The following is an 18,757-nucleotide window of genomic DNA, read 5'->3' as shown; positions in this document are numbered from 1 at the left end:
CATGAGCAGAAGTAGTGGGGGAGCATCATAGCCATGTATTGAGAAGAATTCTTTGGGGTTTGGATAATTCACCTCTGGAGACATTGGTGTTTTGTTCAACATCCTTCAATATTCCTTATTCAATGACTTTGAGTGGAATGAGCTACTCAATATGAAGAAAATTCTAACTGGGCCCCACTAGTGAGCTCATGCACTATTTATCATGATATGAGTTCACTATATCACGAACACATATGGTTGTGATGCATGTATCTGGTGTACCCTTATCAGGCGGGTAGTCATGATGGGTATACTAGGCTTTGTATATTTTATCCCAGTGACATTCTGATGTCATGCACTGCTCTCTCACTCAATAATGATAAAAGAATTTTGGTCTTGGTAAGTGCACTACAGCAACTTTTACAAGTGGCAAGATCAGACAAACAGCTTCCATGAAATTAGTTACCAATGCTATCATCAAAGAGATTGACTCACAAGGAAATTACAAATACCTGAGGATAAACAAAGGAGATGGTATAGAACATGCTACTATGACGGAAAAGTATAAGAAAGGAGTATTACAGGAGAATATGACTCATACTAAAAACTGAATTCAGCTTGAAAAATTGCATTAAAGCCTTTAAGATAGTGGCACTTCCAGCAGTCTAATATAGTTTTAGCATCATTAACTGGTATCTTACAAGGCTTCAACACCTGGACTGGAAGACAAATTAGCTACTAACGTCTAAGAACATACACCAACCAAAAGCAGTACCTACCTAGATATAATAGGAGAAGAGGAATGATGCAGGTAGAACGGTGCTATAAAACTTCCAAAATGGCAATGAACAGGTACTTATCTAGTACAGAGGCTGGACGATTATGCTTCTGTGCAAACACGAAAGGAGCAAAACTTCACATTCGATTGTCAAAGAAGTTTGGAAATTTGCAAAGGAACTTGGTATTAACCCTGAAATAGATGAAGGATCTGAAACCATTGCCACAAAACAAGCAAAACAAATCAAGCAGACTGCAAAATGGAACGGGCAGAAACAAATTGAGGAACAGTGCAACCAGAAGCCTCTGCATGTATACTATATACTTCGAAGTCAAAACACAGATGTAGACCAATCATCAGCCATCAGTAGCTGGGAAACAGGACTGAAAGCAGAGACTGAAGGTTTCAGACTGGCAGCACAAGACCAAAGCTTGCACGTACAAAACTACCAGGCCAACGTTCTTCAAAATGGTTCTGACCATGAATGCAGATTGTGTGATAGATTTGATGAAACAATAGACCATCTCGTCTCGGGTTGCCTTGTGCTGACACCAAACGAAAACAAAATTTATCACGATAGGGTAGGACAGTATTTACATTGGTAAATATAAAAACACTACAAAATCAGTTCTTTTGCTTACTGATATGAACATCATCCTGAGCCAGTCATTGAAGGTAAAAAAATGTTACTATCCTCTTCAATTTTTCAGTCAACACGGACAGAGCGATCCACGTTAATCGACCAGACATAGTCATTAAAGAAAAAGAAGAAAATACTTGTAGACTAATAGATCTAAGTAATCCCACTGATAAAAATATATCTGTAAAAGTATTTGAGAAATTAAGTAAATATAAGTACCCGGTAATTGAAATACAAAAGATGTGGTATCATAAACGAGAACTGTCCTGTCATTGCAACTGCCAGAGGAATGATAAGAAATTTGAACTCAGAACATGGCAGACGAAATATTACTAAGCATTTCGCCAGACTCGCTAAGGATTCTGCCAGTTCACCAATACTACCTATGTGTCGATGCTCCTTTCAAACTATTAAATTGTCTATGTTTGTAGAAACATCTTACCTATGCTGTGTCAAACATGTCGATGCTCCTCTAAAAAATCTAGATTTCTATAAACTTGCTGTATGCTAGAATTTTGGCGAGTTTACCTGCTTCCTCTTTGACCATGCTATCTCTCATTTCTCCTCTCCCACTCGGTCTTCAATGCTGCTATAAACATTCATACGATAGGATGACTATTGTACGTCTCCCCCAAAAATGTGTAAGCCTGTTATTTCAAACTATGAAATTGTCTACGTTTGCTAAAACATTGTGATGCTTATAGATTTTAAAATTACAATATGATGTTCCACTACTGTATGTTCCACTACTGTATATTCCCTTACTGTAGATGCGATATGATGTTTTATCCATATATTACTATAGTCTTGTTAAAACTTTGAGATGGTGTCCATAAATTCCCATATCTTACTTATGCTATGTCCAGCGTGTCAATGCTTCTCTCAAAAATCTTGATTTCTATAAATAAATTTGAGTCATGCTGGAATTTCAGCGAGTTTATCGGCTCCCTCTTCGACCCCTCAGGAGAGAACAAGGCTGCTAGAGTTCTGAGTTGCTACCTTCAGAAAACCAAATATCCACCTAAACACTTATCAATCTGATAAAAACATAAATAAGGTCAATTACCTCCTCGCGGGTCAATAAGATAGGCAGCTCCTCACAAATTAGAATTTTTTTCTAGGTGAAGAGTGTACACACAGTCTAGTTAATGACTTCAGAATTAGTGTTAGAATGAATCGGAGTGATAAAACCTATTAGAAAAGGTTATGGACCCAACAAGGAAACAGAAATTTAGAGACTTGTTAATGGAAGTCTCTGATGTTAAAGTGAAAGAGGAGGTAGGAAAATATACCTTAGATGATAATTGGAATTCCTATGGGACAATCTACTGGGGGACACAGACCAAATTTGCGGCTGGTGCAAAATCCCAGCTAGGCCGTGGGTGACATGGTGGTGGAACAAGGAGTTGGACAGTGCTATAAAAGCAAGACAACAGACCTGGAAAAACTAGAAAAATGCTGGAAGTAGAGAATTATATAAGATAGCCAGAAGGGCAGCTAGGCATCCGATTTACATAACAAAAGGAATAAGAGAAGGTGAACGATTTGCAAATGTTCTACATTGTGAGGATCAGAGGCGTGAAGTGTTCAGGATTGCAAAGCAGTGCAAAGATGTGGTGGGTGAGAAATGTGTGCGAATAGATAATGGTATGCCTGCACTTAGTGAGTCAGAGAAGATGCATGGAAGTGCCACTGTGAAAGGTAACTAAATGTGGAAAAAGAATGACAGAAGGAGAGTCTTTCAAATACTGAACCAATTGAAGGACCAGACATCAAAGATGATATCAGTGTGATAGGGAAATTAAGGATATGAAGGCCTGGGAAGCCCCTGGACCATCGAGTATCACTTCCAAGAAGATTAAAATATCCGGTGGTGTGCGATACACCCAAATCACTCACATAGTCAATCAGTTTATTCAGGAAAGCATCATCCCTATGATTGGTATAGTAATATTATAGATAGCTGCTACAAGAATAAAGGTGATACATTAGCTAGAAACAACTACAAAGGTATCAGACTGCTGGACCATTTTCTGAAAATTATAATGAGAGTTATAGCTGAAGTGATTAGAAATAGAATTAAACTAGATGAGATGCAGTTTCGTTTTGTACTTTGGAGGAGTACCACAGATGCCATCTTTCTAGTGAGACAAATGCAGAAAAAGTATTTGGCTAAAAGTAAGCCATTATACTTAGCTTTCGTCGTCCTGAAGAAAGCTTTCGAGAACGTCTTCTGCTCTGTTATCTGGTGGTCTCTAAGGAAGCTAAGAGCCATACAAGCCATGTCCAGGGGTGCTGTCAGTAAGGTGAGAGTCAGCAATGAATACAATGATGAATTTAGAGTACAGATAGGGTTTCACCAGAGCTCACTCTCTAGTCCTCTCCTATTCATCATAGTCCTTCAGACCCTGATGATTAATTCAAAACTGGATGCTCATGGGAACTGCTATACACTGATTGTCTCACTATTATTGCAGAATCTGTTGCAGAATTGGAGAAGAAATTCCAGGTATGGAATCAAAGGACCATAACATTAACCTAGATATGACCAGAATTGTTGTTAGGAAAAGAGAAGATAAGACTATATTTCTGTCAAATAATGACCCTGATGAATATGTGGAGTGAAAGTAATTCCATTCGGTGCATCAAGTGGAAGCTTGGGATACATAAGTAATGCAGTGGAATCACAGGTAGATTAACAGATAAGGTCATCTTCATTTGTGGTAGATATACAAGAACAATAAGCACTAAGAGCACACTTAGACGCTCTCTCAAATGCTCAGGAGGTTCTCTTGAGGTAGTAGATAGTTTCTGTTACTCAGTGGACATGTGATACGTATGAATGAAGACAGCCGCATCTTCTCTACAGCAGCACATCCGTTTTTCCCCTAATTCTTGATCACGCTCTCTCCCACCTTCTCTTGCTGTTACCTCTTGTTAGGTAACCATTTATCTCCTTTACAGCAGCGCACGTTTCTATCCTCTTTCCTGTTAATACTCTCCACCTCCCTCTCTCCCTCTGGGTAACCATGTATCTTCTCCGCTCCGACTATAAGTAACCATCTATCTCCATTACAGCAGCTCACCGATTACTATTTTCTTTCTTGATAACCCTCTTTCCCACCTCTCCCCTCTCTCTTTCATTCTCTTTCTCTCTTTTACTCTCTCTCTCTCTTTCTGGGTGGGTAATCATGTGGCTCCTTTACAGCAAGATACCTGTTTCTGTCTCTCTGTCTCACTGTCACGCCCTAACTTGCAAAGATACACGATGACCCTACTGGCACCACTCAAAAGGCATCTTATCCTCACTGTAAAAGGATTGGTATTTGGAAGGGCTTCCAGCTGTAAAAACCATGCCAAAACTGGTCTCGCTTGTGCTGCTGTCACATAAAAAGCACCCAGCCTTCTCTGCAAGGTGGTAGGTATAAGAAAGAGCATCCAGCTCTGAAAACCATGACAAAAACACACACAAAAGTACAGTGCATGCTTGTCTGGTCAGCTGCTGTCAAGCTGTCCAACCTATGCCAGCATGGAAGGAGAACGTCAAACGATGGAGATGATGAGCAGGATGACTGAAGAGTTGTGAGAGTTTAACAGGTCAGCAATTTTTTAGTATTGAAGAGTGAGTGCGACTGTAGATTATTTTGTTTGCGGCTGTTGATTGGATAGGTTAATAGATTATCAGTTTTGTTAGTATTGTGTAGTGAGGAATGTTATTAGCTCAAAGGCAGTTGGGGGTAATAGTAAATTAATAAAGTCAAATACACATTCCATCTCCTATTTTATTAAGATATATATATATATATATATATATATATTGTGACCGCGTGTGTATTGTTGGCGATTTTTTTTTCTTCGTCTTCCCTTCCTTGGATCTTTCCTTTTCCTATGTTATTACCGAGTAGTTTTCGGTATGGAAATATAACCATTATCGGTAGGAACTTTTACAAAAAGTTCTTTATATATATATATATATACTTGCTCGACTAAAGGCGGTGCTCCAGCATGGCCGCAGTCAAATGACTGAAACAAGTAAAAGAGTAAAAGAGTAAAGAGTATATATATATATATATAGGGTAAGCAACAGGTTGCTTAGTCACATACCGAAAATTTAGAAATAGCAGTCAATACCGAAAACTACTCGGTAATAATTGTTGATTTTAAAATTAATAATTATTTACCCTTATATTATTAATAATAGAATTTTTCACTCCCTTATGACAAATCACGGTTCTCTTTCTGAGGAACTATTTTTGTAACACACATGGTAATTTTGGAGGGAAAATACGAATTCATTCGTCTATATGGATTTGGCTTGTGCTGACTATCTTCTGCTATCTCCGATGACACGAGATCGGGATGCAAGAGGTAGGTAAATAGTATTTGCAAATCAATAATCTAACGGAATGTTGCGCTGAAGACGGGAATGAGTTATCTATAATTCTAACCCAGAAACACGTCTGTAACTGACCAAAGACTTTGTTTTCATTATTTTCCCTTCTTTTTACATATGTAAGTTACATGTATATGTTATATGTGGAGTTATATTGGTAGAAAATAGAAATAAGCAGTTTTTGACTGCTATTTCTAAATTTTCGGTGTGTGGCTAAGCAACCTGTTGCTTACCCTATTTATATATATATATATATATAAAGAACTTTTGTAAAAGTTCCTACCGATAATGGTTATATTTCCATCCCGAAAACTACTCGGTAATAATTGTTGATTTTAAAATTAATAATTATTTACCCTTATATTATATTATATATACATACAAAGATACACTCACGTTCATATATATAGATTAGGATTTGGGTGAATCAGGCATTTAAAGTCATTTCTGTGTTAGACCGAAAAGAGAAGGGGGAGCTTGGAAGCGAACAAAAATACAGGGCTCTGAACAGCAAGTATAATATTGAAAGAAAGGGCTTGAAAGTGGTAATGGAGGAACTGAAACAGCGCCTCGTTGCAATGAAAGCAAAGATGGTAAGATACGACCAAGGAAGGAAGGGATATCATCAGAATAGATTATTCAGAGTAGATCAGAAGAGATTCTATAAAGAAATAAATGGAGAGTGTACGCAGAAAAAGTTGATACCAGATAACAATGAAAGGCAAAGGTTTTAGTGTGACATCTGGAGCAAAGACAAGGAGCACAAGAGTGCTGGATTGCTGCAAGAACTGAAATAAACAGTAGTCTGTCCAAAACAGGCAGAACTAGTCATTTCAATTAGGAAAGTGAAGGAAATCAGCAAAAAATTAGCAACTGGAAGGCCCCAGGACCAGATGGAGTTCAAGGCTACTGGATCAAAAGATTTGGTGAATGTCATACACGAATAGCTGCACAGCTCAACACCTTGTTAAATGCCAACCAAGTAACACCAGAATGGTTGACAATGGGTAGGATAGTGTTGTGCTTGAAAAATATCGGAAAAGACAATACGGTGGACAATTACAGGCTGATATCCTGTTTGCCACTTATGTGATAATTATTGGCTGGAATAGTCGGAGAGGCAATATACAGACACCTTGAAAAAATGGAGTCCTGCTACATGAGAAAAAGGGTTGCAAGTGTATGTACAGATGTACTAAGGATCAACTTCTGGTGAACAAAACTGTACTTAGAGACTACAAGAAAAGGAAAACTAACTTAGCCATGTCATGAATCAACTATCGTAAGGCATACAATATGATCCCACATTCTTGGATCATGGAGTGTATGAACCTATTTGGTATTGCATTGAATGTTGAGCGATTGCTTGGAAAAAGTATGGCGAAGTGGGGGACAGACCTGGCAGCATATGGAAGAAGTTTATGGACAATAGAAACCAGGAGAGGCATCTTCTAAGGGGACTTCCTGTCCTCACTGATCTTTGTAATGTGCATGATGCCACTAACACTGATACTTAGGAAACCAAAGGCTAGGTATGTATTCAAAAGCCGCCAACAAAAATTCAACCATTTGTTATTCATGGATGACCTCAAACTTTATGGTAAAGAGGAATCCTAAATCAGTTCTCGTTGATGCTTTCAGTGCTGATATCAGAATGGAGTTCAGAATGAAAAAATGTGGTGCGTTAGTCTTGAAGAGAGACAAAATCAAATGTATGGACGGGCTATCTATACCGTCGGGGGATGTTGGGAATCAGATAAAAGAGACGAAGTTCAGGATTGGAAATGGATAAACTGACTGAGAATGAAATGACAGAAAAATTTAAGGTGGAGTACTTGCGCAGACTGAGACTGATCCTTAAGTCTAAATTAAACGGACGGAATAAGATTGAAGCTATCAACACATGGGCGGTTTCACTCCTTAGATATGGAGTAGGGGTAATTGCATGGACAGTAGACAAACTAAACACCTTAGGCAGAAAGACAAGGAAGTTGCTAACTAGATATGGGACACTCCACCCAAAAAGTGACACAGACTGTATGTACAAAAAAAAGTGGGGGAAGAGGACTGATTGGATGTGAACATAGCATTGGAGCAGAAGAAAACAACATAACATGGTATGTAAAAAATGCCACAGAACCGCGATAATTAGAAGAAGGTCAGGCTTGAGTAGGATGAAAGATTGCAATGATAAAGCACTGTACTAGCACTTGAGAATGAATGAAACTGAAAATTGGAGGATAAAGAAAAGAATGCATGGATAATTTCATAGGGATGTTAAAGATAAGACAGACAGAAAAAAGGTGGCTATGGATGACTACAAGTAATTTAAAACCGGAAACAGAGGCTCTAACCTGTGCTGCCCAAGATCAAGTATTTAGAACCAATTACATCAAATACAGAATAGGCAACATATAAAAAGTGGTAAGTGCAGAATTTGTGGACAAAATTGTAAAACCGTATGGCATATTACCAGTCAATGTACGCCACTAGCCCAGAAGGAATATAAGAGACGTCATGACAATATAGCAAGGATTGTCCATTAGACACTTTGCAACAAGTATGAACTTGACAGGGCAAAAAATTGGTATGAGCACAAACCCGAAAGCATCATCGAAAATGATAATGCAAAGATCCTGTGAGATTTTATGATTCAGTGCGACCATGAGATAGAGAATAGGAAGCCAGGCATAGTCTTAATTGAGGAAGACAACAAACTATGTTGGATCGTAGATATAGCATGCCCAGCTGATAACAAGATATGCGATAAGGAAGAAAAAGTCGATAGATATGCTAGGCTAGCTTGGGAGGTTAAGAAGTTGTAGTCGCTGAAAAATTTTCGGAGCCCTGAGAAGAGTGAATAAAAATCTTGAGAAGTACATGGAACAAATAGGGGCTGCAATGAGGGTGGAGCACTTGCAGAAAACATCACTGCAAGGAACTGCTCGAATACTCCAGATGGGGCTCGAAAAATAAGGGGTGTTACTTTAGTTCACTGGTAGTTCTTAATTATAATTGCTTTTCATATATCATAAGCATAATGTTTTGATAAATGTTTAGTATATTTAATAAATAGATATAACATAAAACATTTGTTTCTAACTGTCATAACGTAGAGTTCATATGTTTATTTTTTTACTATTCTGTTATCCAATGATGTCACAAATAGTTGAACACAAAAATTTCTTAGATTATAATTCTTCTTAACGTTCTTTTTGTACGTGTTCTTGTACTGGAGATATTTTCTTAATTCACTTTGAATTGAACTAGCTTTGGCTCGAATTGAAAACATTGTATTAACATGTATTTTTGGACAAATTGATTTGAATTATATATTTTGTAGCTAAACATGTTGACACAACAGAAACGATCATCAGCTTCTGTAAGGTGAATTCAACGATTAAAAACGGGATTTTCTCTATATCTTTATTGATACACACATCTACACACACACACACATACATATATATATATATATATATATATATATATATATATATATATATATATATTATATATATATATATATATATATATATATATATATGAAGGTGAATGAATTATCCTAGTATGGATAATTCGGTTAACCGATACCTGGGTAGCAAATTCACGTCAGAAAACACGGTTGAAGCTATATGCCAAGGGCAGGGATCCCGTGTTCTCGTGTGTTTTTTTTTAACTATGAATAAATGAAAGAATGGAGTCGAACGACGATTTTAACAAAATTCCTTTACTCTCGACACATGTTTCGAAGGCTGCATATTCCTAATTCCGAAGGAATAAAGGGTGCATTATGCCGCCATCTCATCAGGAAAGACAAGGAACTTATGTCAGCACCATGAAGAGCAAGCACTTTTAGATGACTGCCCACATGATGTCCACAGTAATAATGAGTGTTTCTTTAAAATATTTAGCAGTGAGGTGACAGATTTGTGTCTGTGTGTTCGATTGTGGGTATGATAGAGAGAGAGAGAGAGAGAGAGAGGTGGGGAGATGCAGAGAAAAAGAGGAAAACTAATCTTAAATATATCAGCATTTTCAGCAACCATGCCAAAACAATTACCGATAATTTAGTTAAAAACATTTCTTTAAGACTGTCGAAATTGTCTGCCAATGTCGACATCTTTAACCAGAAAGCGGAATTTTACAACGCCGCCTTATCAAAAGCCGGTTATAGAGATAACGTATCATACACCGACCCGGCCCATTCTAAACCAATAAATGCTTCTCAGGATAAGAAAACTAATAACAATAGAAATAGTGAGAATAATGATTCCAGCTCTAACAATGTCGGCACCCCTGTAAATAAGAAAAGTAATTTACGGACCAGGGGAGGAAATAGACAACCAACCCCAAATTTCCAACATAGAAATTTTCCCTTTACTGTCAATGGTAGCAATATGACCAATTCTAAATCCACAAAAAACTATATCTGGTTTGTTATACCTTTCGGGAAGCAAATCAAATCAAACCTTCCTTTACAGTTCCGTGAGGCCGTAGCTAAGAACTTTCCCAGGGATTCTAGGTATTACTCGATTATCAATTCGTATAGGGTAAGGATTGCATTCTTTAACACTAAAAGTCTTTCGCAAATTATCGCCTCCCATAATAATAAGCTGCTAAACAAAGATTCTTCACCCGGGAGTTACAACACTATTCTCACTAATTCCAACCAAACATACAATAGTAATGGTAGAGGTAGTATTGATAATAACAACATTCGTAACAGCGTTAGTATTAACAATGGTAATATTAGTAATAGTATTAGTCAAATTAATAACAGTGGTAGTGTTGATGGTAACAACGACAGCATTTCTATTGTCAGGGATATTGCCGGTGATAGTACAACTAATAATAATAACAATAATAGAAATAGTGTAGTGATCAACGCTAGCAGTAATGTTAACAGCAATCAGAACAATAGAAACTCCGTTTTAATCTCGGAGGAAAACCCTAACAGATTAAAGTTCTTATCCAGTAATTCCAAAATTAAAAACTCCATTTACCAGTGTAGGATTTCTTCCAGTACCGGTGTCTTCTATATTGGCGCGACAACTTCTCGTTTGTCCCAGAGAATTTCCAATCATTATTCAACTTTCCGAGATAAGAGAAAACAACAGAGTACAGGACTAAGTAAATTAGTTTGGCGTCTTAAGGACAGCAATATAACTTTCAAACTGGACTGGTCCATATTATCTGTATCTTTTCCTTTTGATAAAGGCAGGAAATTCTGTGGCCTTTGTAATTCCGAACTCTTCTTTATCCTTTTCTCCAAATTTCCCTTGGTAAACACAATTATAGAAAAATCCTATAAGTGCAAATAATGGCAGAGACATACTTTCCTCTCATATGAATGATGTTTAGTATAGATAACGTCTTTGATTTTAATAATTTAGTTTCACTTATACAACACCACCATAGACAATTTCTTTTTTTCTACTACGTTACATGAACAATTACTACAAAATTTGTTGAGATATATTTTCCTCTTTTTCTCTGCATCTCCCCACCTCTCTCTCTTTCTCTCTCTCTCTTTCTCTCTCTCTCTCTCTCTATCATACCCACAATCGAACGCACAGACACAAATCTGTCACCTCACTACTAAATGTTTCTGACATTTGTCACCCTACACACACAGTCACGCACACACACACACAGAGGCACGAATCCAATTATATACATACACACACACAAGCACTGAAACTCATTAACAATAGAATACACCCACGCATCCCTATACAATACAGCTTGCACTCTATCCCCTTCCTAGAGCTTTCTCCTCCCAACAAAATTTGAACTCTTGAACTCTTTAGAACATTCTCCATCCAACCAACTTTGACGTCATTGCTTATAACGGGATATTTTAAAGAAACACTCATTATTACTGTGGACATCATGTGGGCAGTCATCTAAAAGTGCTTGCTCTTCATGGTGCTGACATAAGTTCCTTGTCTTTCCTGGTGAGATGGCGGCATAATGCACCCTTTATTCCTTCGGAATTAGGAATATGCAGCCTTCGAAACATGTGTCGAGAGTAAAGGAATTTTGTTAAAATCGTCGTTCGACTCCATTCTTTCATATATATATATATATATATATATATATATATATATATATTATATATATATATATATATATATATATATATATATAGGTCTATGTATGTATATGTATATGTAGGTGTATGTATGTATATGTATATGTATATATATATATATGTGTGTATGTGTGTATGTATATATATATATCTGTATGTATGTGTGTATATATATGTGCGTATGTATGTGTGTTTGTATGTATATTCGCATGTGTATGTATGTGTGTTTGTATGTATATTTATTTTATGTTTTTTCATGTATATTTATCTATTTATTCCCTCCACCTAACAATAACAAACTGCCTACCTCTTCTTGACCACCAAAAAGCAATTGTCTTCTAATTTACCTAAAATCCCATCCCATATATCTGTTTCTATTCATTTATTCTATTTATTTATTTATTTATTTATTTTCTCACTGATTCTTCTCATTTCAAATAACACTCTGGCCTTTTGACCACTCCCCTAAGAACAATAGCTTGTGCCCTGTTTATCTCCTAAATACCAACCTACCCAAAAAACGTCCCCCACCACCACTCCATTAAATCTGCCTAAATGCATAAATACCAGAACTTATTTTGACAGCCAGCTTCCTGAAGATTTCATCTGAATGAAACAGTTCTAGTCCTGTAGAAGCTCCTTCTATAAAATAAATTACTTTACTCTGCTATGTATTGAGTACCTTATTTACTGTGGTTAACCCCGACTCAACCCGGGACCTACATATATATATATATATATATATAATTTAACAATTAAGGATAACTTCTTAATAAGGAATCTTAACAAGAAATTATCAGGTAGTTAGCGTGAAAAACCTCATAAGAGAAAAGAATTCGAAAATAATTTTTTTTTCTTTTGAACAAATTAATTATATCTATATTGTATAGAGGGCATTATTACACATAAAAGCCTCACACTAAGAGGGACAAAGTCATTACTACCAAAATTACACTAATCATACCTAAATGCAGTTCTTCAAAGCAAGACATTTAAAAAATGAATTTAGTTCTGTATCACCGTGATTTCACATTTAACTTACGTCTTATGATCCTCAGCAGAACTGATTCTGAACACATCATAAATAAAATAAACCACCAACCTTACCTAGCGAAGACGAACAGACATCTATTCGTCTGTAGATGTCTGTTCGTCTTCGCTAGGTAAGGTTGGTGGTTTATTTATGATGTGTTCAGAATCAGTTCTGCTGAGGATCATAAGACGTAAGTTAAATGTGAAATCACGGTGATACAGAACTAAATTCATTTTTTAAATGTCTTGCTTTGAAGAACTGCATTAAGTATGATTAGTGTAATTTTGGTAGTAATGACTTTGTCCCTCTTAGTGTGAGGCATTTATGTGTAATATATATATATATATATATATATATATATATATAGGAAAAAAGCAACAAGAATGGATTAAAATCTCGGTACGATCGTTTCGTACGAGGACATCTTTAATAAGCTACAAAAAATGCAGTGAATACAGATGGCTCGTACTCGTCAGCCGAAAAAATATCGGAGAATTCCCAAACATCAAAAGGGGTAGATACAAAAGAGGTTGTAAGATTAGCTGCATTGAAGAAAGTTCGATTCATGGAGATCCGATGAAAGGTTTTAAACCTATAGAATTCATGCATGTCTACATATAGCTCATATTGAATATTTGATCAAGTTGTATGAAGAAATTTTCGGATACAGTCATGCAAAATTTCTGAAAATCCGAGTAAGAGGCAAAGTGACTGCCACATCATGTATAGGAAAGTCTGAGTAAAAACATAGTGACTGTCATATCGTGTAGAGGAACAGATTGTTATTGAAATTTACAAGAATCGCAGATAAGTTCGATTTTTTTGGAGATCCGATGAAAAAGTCTTGAACTTACAAAATTTGTGTATGTCCTTATAGTTCGTAATCCAGTTTTGTGGAGAGATTTAGGGTACAATCATGCGAAAATATCAGGGAGTCCGAATGAGAAGCACAAATGACAGTCTTATATTGTAGTGGTTCAGGTTGTTAATGAAATTTTCAAAGAATCACAGAAAGAGGAGGAAGGGGGTAGGAATTTAATCAGTTACTGCTATTTAAGCTGTCAAAGAGAAAGGAAAGGGGAAGCTAAGGGGATGGGCACAATTTGATACTAACAAAAAAGTCTAAGTTTGTTTGGAACAAATTCGAACTGAGGTCAACAATTTATTTCTTTATTTATAAATGTTACTATTAATAGATTGTCACGTTACAAAGAGGTCATTAGAAAGGAAAGAAAAATGGGGTTGTTTTTAAATGAAATTAAACTATTATATTATTATTATACTAAACTATAATACATACATAATGTTTTTAAATGAAATTAAACAATTATATTATTATTATACTAAACTATAATATACTACACTATATTATATTATATTATTTTGATATATTATATCACATCACAATACACTACGATAGGTCTGGTATTAGCAGAATTAATTTTTAAAAATTTAAAAGAAATTAAGAGAATTAACTAACTAATATTTGTAAAGGGATAAAAAATAGACTAAGAAATGGAGATAAAAATAGAGCAAGATTTAATTTATTAATAATATGGTCCAATAGAAATAAATCAAATAATTTAAGTCAATAAGTATTTAATAGTACCATCAGAGAGAGAAAAAATTATAATCATAGCTAGTTAGAACTTATCTTTCCAGTTAAATATATAATATACTATGTAGGAGTGATATGTAAGTCAAAATGAATTTTATGTAAAATGATTTCAGTATACAGTTATCAATTGAGATATGATTTAAAATATCATTTAAAATATTTAAGAGTCTTAAACCGAGCATGTATACAAGAATTTCCAAGTTCAATTCTGCTGTTTAATTGAATATCTCCATTATTTTTATACATTAGTATTTCAAATGCTTCCATGGAGCAAAGTTGGCAGCCTACTCTGCTATTTTTATAGGGTTTTGCTCTTCTGACTAATTCCCAATTAAGGTTATATTTGATATTATTGTTTTTTAGTTCCCAAATTTTACTAGAAAGAGTAGTGCTATCAGCCTTATGACGTAATTTAAAAGATGAGAGATGGTTATTCAATCTCTGTTTAAAATTTACAGTGCATCCAACATAAGAGAACTTATTATTATCTGTGGTTACGGAGCACTTATAGATTATGTTAATTAACCCGCATAAATCAGGGGCCGGGCATTTTGATTTAATTCTGCAGTTACATCTAGGGGCATTATAATTAGAGGTGGAATACCTTGAGGATAGAAGTCTTATATTACTGTTGCTCGAAGCAGAGCGGGTAAATTTATCATGATTTTGATTATTGTTATTATCTAAAAAAACTCTATCATTATTGTAGTTAATATTATTATCTAAAACAGTATTATCATTTATAGGTATTCCTACATTTTCATTTGGTTCTAAAGCCCTACTTTCATTATTATTATTATTATTATTGGTGCTGCTATCTAAAATAATGTTATCATTATTGCAGTTGATGTTATCTTCTAAAGTAGTATTATCATTTGTCGGTATTCCTACACTATCGTTTGGTTCTATAACCCTACTATCATTGCTGATATTGTTGATGCTATTAGTATTGTTGTCGATATTGTTATGCAGATGCGTAGTGTTGTTGCCGATAATGTTGTTACTCTCATTCGCTGTACTTACATTCATGGTATTATTCCTATTACTAACATAATCATTCCTATTTATGTTATTATTGTTATTAACAAATCCATGGCTTTTGGTTATATTTATTTTATGACATTCATTATTGTTATTATTATTATTATTGTTGCAATTATTATTTTTCGTACTGTTATTACAATTTTCCGTTGTATTTTTATTTTTATTTATTAAATTATTTCTGGTTAGTTTTATGTTATTATTATTGATCTTAGCTATTAAAGTGGACATATTTGGGAGAGTTGAATAAGAAATTCTGACTGTTTTTTTAGAAATAATTTTATGATATCTATGAGAGGATGGGAAATTATTTTCTAGAATTGTTTTGAATCTACCCTGAATATCTGATGAAACCGCACAGTTAAAAGGGATGTTTAGCCATATTATGTCTTTCTTATTAAATTTCTTAGAATTAAAGTTAGGGCTGCTAGAATTTTTCCCACTAGAGTTAGGGTTATTAGAATTAATCGTCCCATCATCAGATTCTTTGTATTTATTAATGTTCATGTTAGCATGTTTGCTAGTTTTATCCCAGTTTATTTTACCCTTATTATAAGTATTCTCTGTTATGTTTTTATTAATATTCTTAATATCATTAGGGTACTTTGCCGTTGTAAATCTATTTCTACTATCCTTTCTGGTATGGTCATTGTTGTTGTCTATGTTACTAATAGTGTGTTTCTTAATTTTAATTTTATTTATTTTAATTTTATTTAAGGTTGCCTTATCAGGGCTATCTGTGTTATGGTCTATGTATTTATCCTTATACTTATCATTACGATTATAAGTTGTATTAGATCCACATCTATGTATCTTTTCGACTTGATCATTTTTGTTATTTATGTGGTTATTGCTGTTTAATTTACTTAAATTATTATGATGAGTTCCTAGTTTTTCCGTATCTTCAAAAGTAATTTTCTGGTTATATCCTGCTCTAGATAACGCCTCATTGTAATGTCCTGAGTGTGAGTTAAATATATTACAATTAGATGATAATTTGGATATTCTTATGGAAATATTTCTAACTAAGGAATTTATTATATTTGGGGGATGATTAGATAATTTATTTACGTAACTAGTGATTTCCCCTTCCTTTCTAAATGGATAATGTAGTTTGGAGTTAAGGTCTAAAGTAATATCTAGAAAATTAGCTATTTTAATGTTTGGTTCATAGGTTATGCTAAGGTTGAAATCTTTAAAGAACCTATTAATCTTCTTTTTAATTCTTTCTATGTGTGATTTATTATTGGTATTTACAACAAACAAAGCAAACAAAGCATCGGATCTCCAAAAAAATCGAACTTATCTGCGATTCTTGTAAATTTCAATAACAATCTGTTCCTCTACACGATATGACAGTCACTATGTTTTTACTCAGACTTTCCTATACATGATGTGGCAGTCACTTTGCCTCTTACTCGGATTTTCAGAAATTTTGCATGACTGTATCCGAAAATTTCTTCATACAACTTGATCAAATATTCAATATGAGCTATATGTAGACATGCATGAATTCTATAGGTTTAAAACCTTTCATCGGATCTCCATGAATCGAACTTTCTTCAATGCAGCTAATCTTACAACCTCTTTTGTATCTACCCCTTTTGATGTTTGGGAATTCTCCGATATTTTTTCGGCTGACGAGTACGAGCCATCTGTATTCACTGCATTTTTGTAGCTTATTAAAGATGTCCTCGTACGAAACGATCGTACCGAGATTTTAATCCATTCTTGTAGCTTTTTTCCTATTTATAATCACCCCATTTGTCGTATGGTTAACACCATATAGATATCCGGTGCATCCTAGTTAAGGACCATATTCATGTGAATTCTTTAGAATTCACTAGAATCTCAATTACTTAACCGTATATATATATATATATATATATATATATATATTATATATATATATATATATATATATATATATATATATATATATATATATATATATATATTATATATATTATATATATATATATATATATATATATATAAGTGGAGGCGCAATGGCCCAGTGGTTAGGGCAGCGGACTCGCAGTCATAGGATCGCGGTTTCGATTCCCAGACCGGGCGTTGTGAGTGTTTATTGAGCGAAAACACCTAAAAGCTCCACGAGGCTCCGGCAGGGGGTGGTGATCCCTGCTGTACTCTTTCGTCAGTTGGCCTGCTCGCTTAGCCAGCGGGGTGGCGTCATTCGAAAGCTAAAGCAATGCGAACGCATTGTGACCAGCGATGTTTAGCAACATCTGATGGTCTGGTCGGTCACGGGAAAAAATAAACAGCTTCAGACAATGCAGAAAGTTTAGTAAAACCTTTACATTTCAGGCACAAAGGCCCATCTTCAGAATAAAAGAACAATCTGAATTTTTCTTAAACAATTCTTTTCTTCTGAAGATGGCTTTGGCACCTGAAATATAAAGATTTTATTAAACCTTCTGTATTGCCAGAACTCTCTTTTTCTCTCTTTTTACATTCTTTGATATTACAATGTTTCGAGCGAACTACAACGCTTTTATGCACATACACACACGCGCGCTCACACACACACACACACACACACACACATATATATATATATATATATATTCTACTAATAATGATGTTAAAAATGGTTTAGTTCAGTAATATGTGTTTCTAGGAATGTTGTTGGTTTTATTTTCATTTTAGTTCATGGTTCTTGCTTTGAAAACAAATTTTTACAGATCAATTTTTAAACACTGCTCCCTCATCCTCGGAAACATATATACAGGGCTCAAATTTTTATTTTGCACACACCAAAATTGTTAGTAGGTGCACTTGCACCCTGTGCACCTCCTGTTCCCAGTCTCTTATACACAACAAAATTAAGAACAAGTAAACCACAAACCACAGATTCATGATACTTTATAGATTGCAATGGAAGTAAGAGCAACGCAGGAGGAGTTAACAACAGCTTCTTTGGATTGATGTTTGATGTTAACTTGAGAATTATTTTCTCTTTCATTGAAATGAATGAATGGAGAGAGAGAGAAAGAGAAAGAAAGAAAGAAAGAGTGAGAGAGAGAAGGAGGAGATGGTAAAGTGGTTAACATTCATGTGTTGAGTTCAAATCCACTGTTGAGACATGTGTTTCTATGTACATAACTTTATTTTATATTGTCACAACTCGGCTCTAAGGAATTAGTACCAGAACAAT

Source organism: Octopus sinensis, unplaced genomic scaffold (assembly GCF_006345805.1).
Source record: "Octopus sinensis unplaced genomic scaffold, ASM634580v1 Contig12143_ERROPOS52264, whole genome shotgun sequence".
Classification (NCBI taxonomy): Eukaryota; Metazoa; Mollusca; class Cephalopoda; order Octopoda; family Octopodidae; genus Octopus; species Octopus sinensis.
This window is presented reverse-complemented; position numbering follows the sequence as displayed.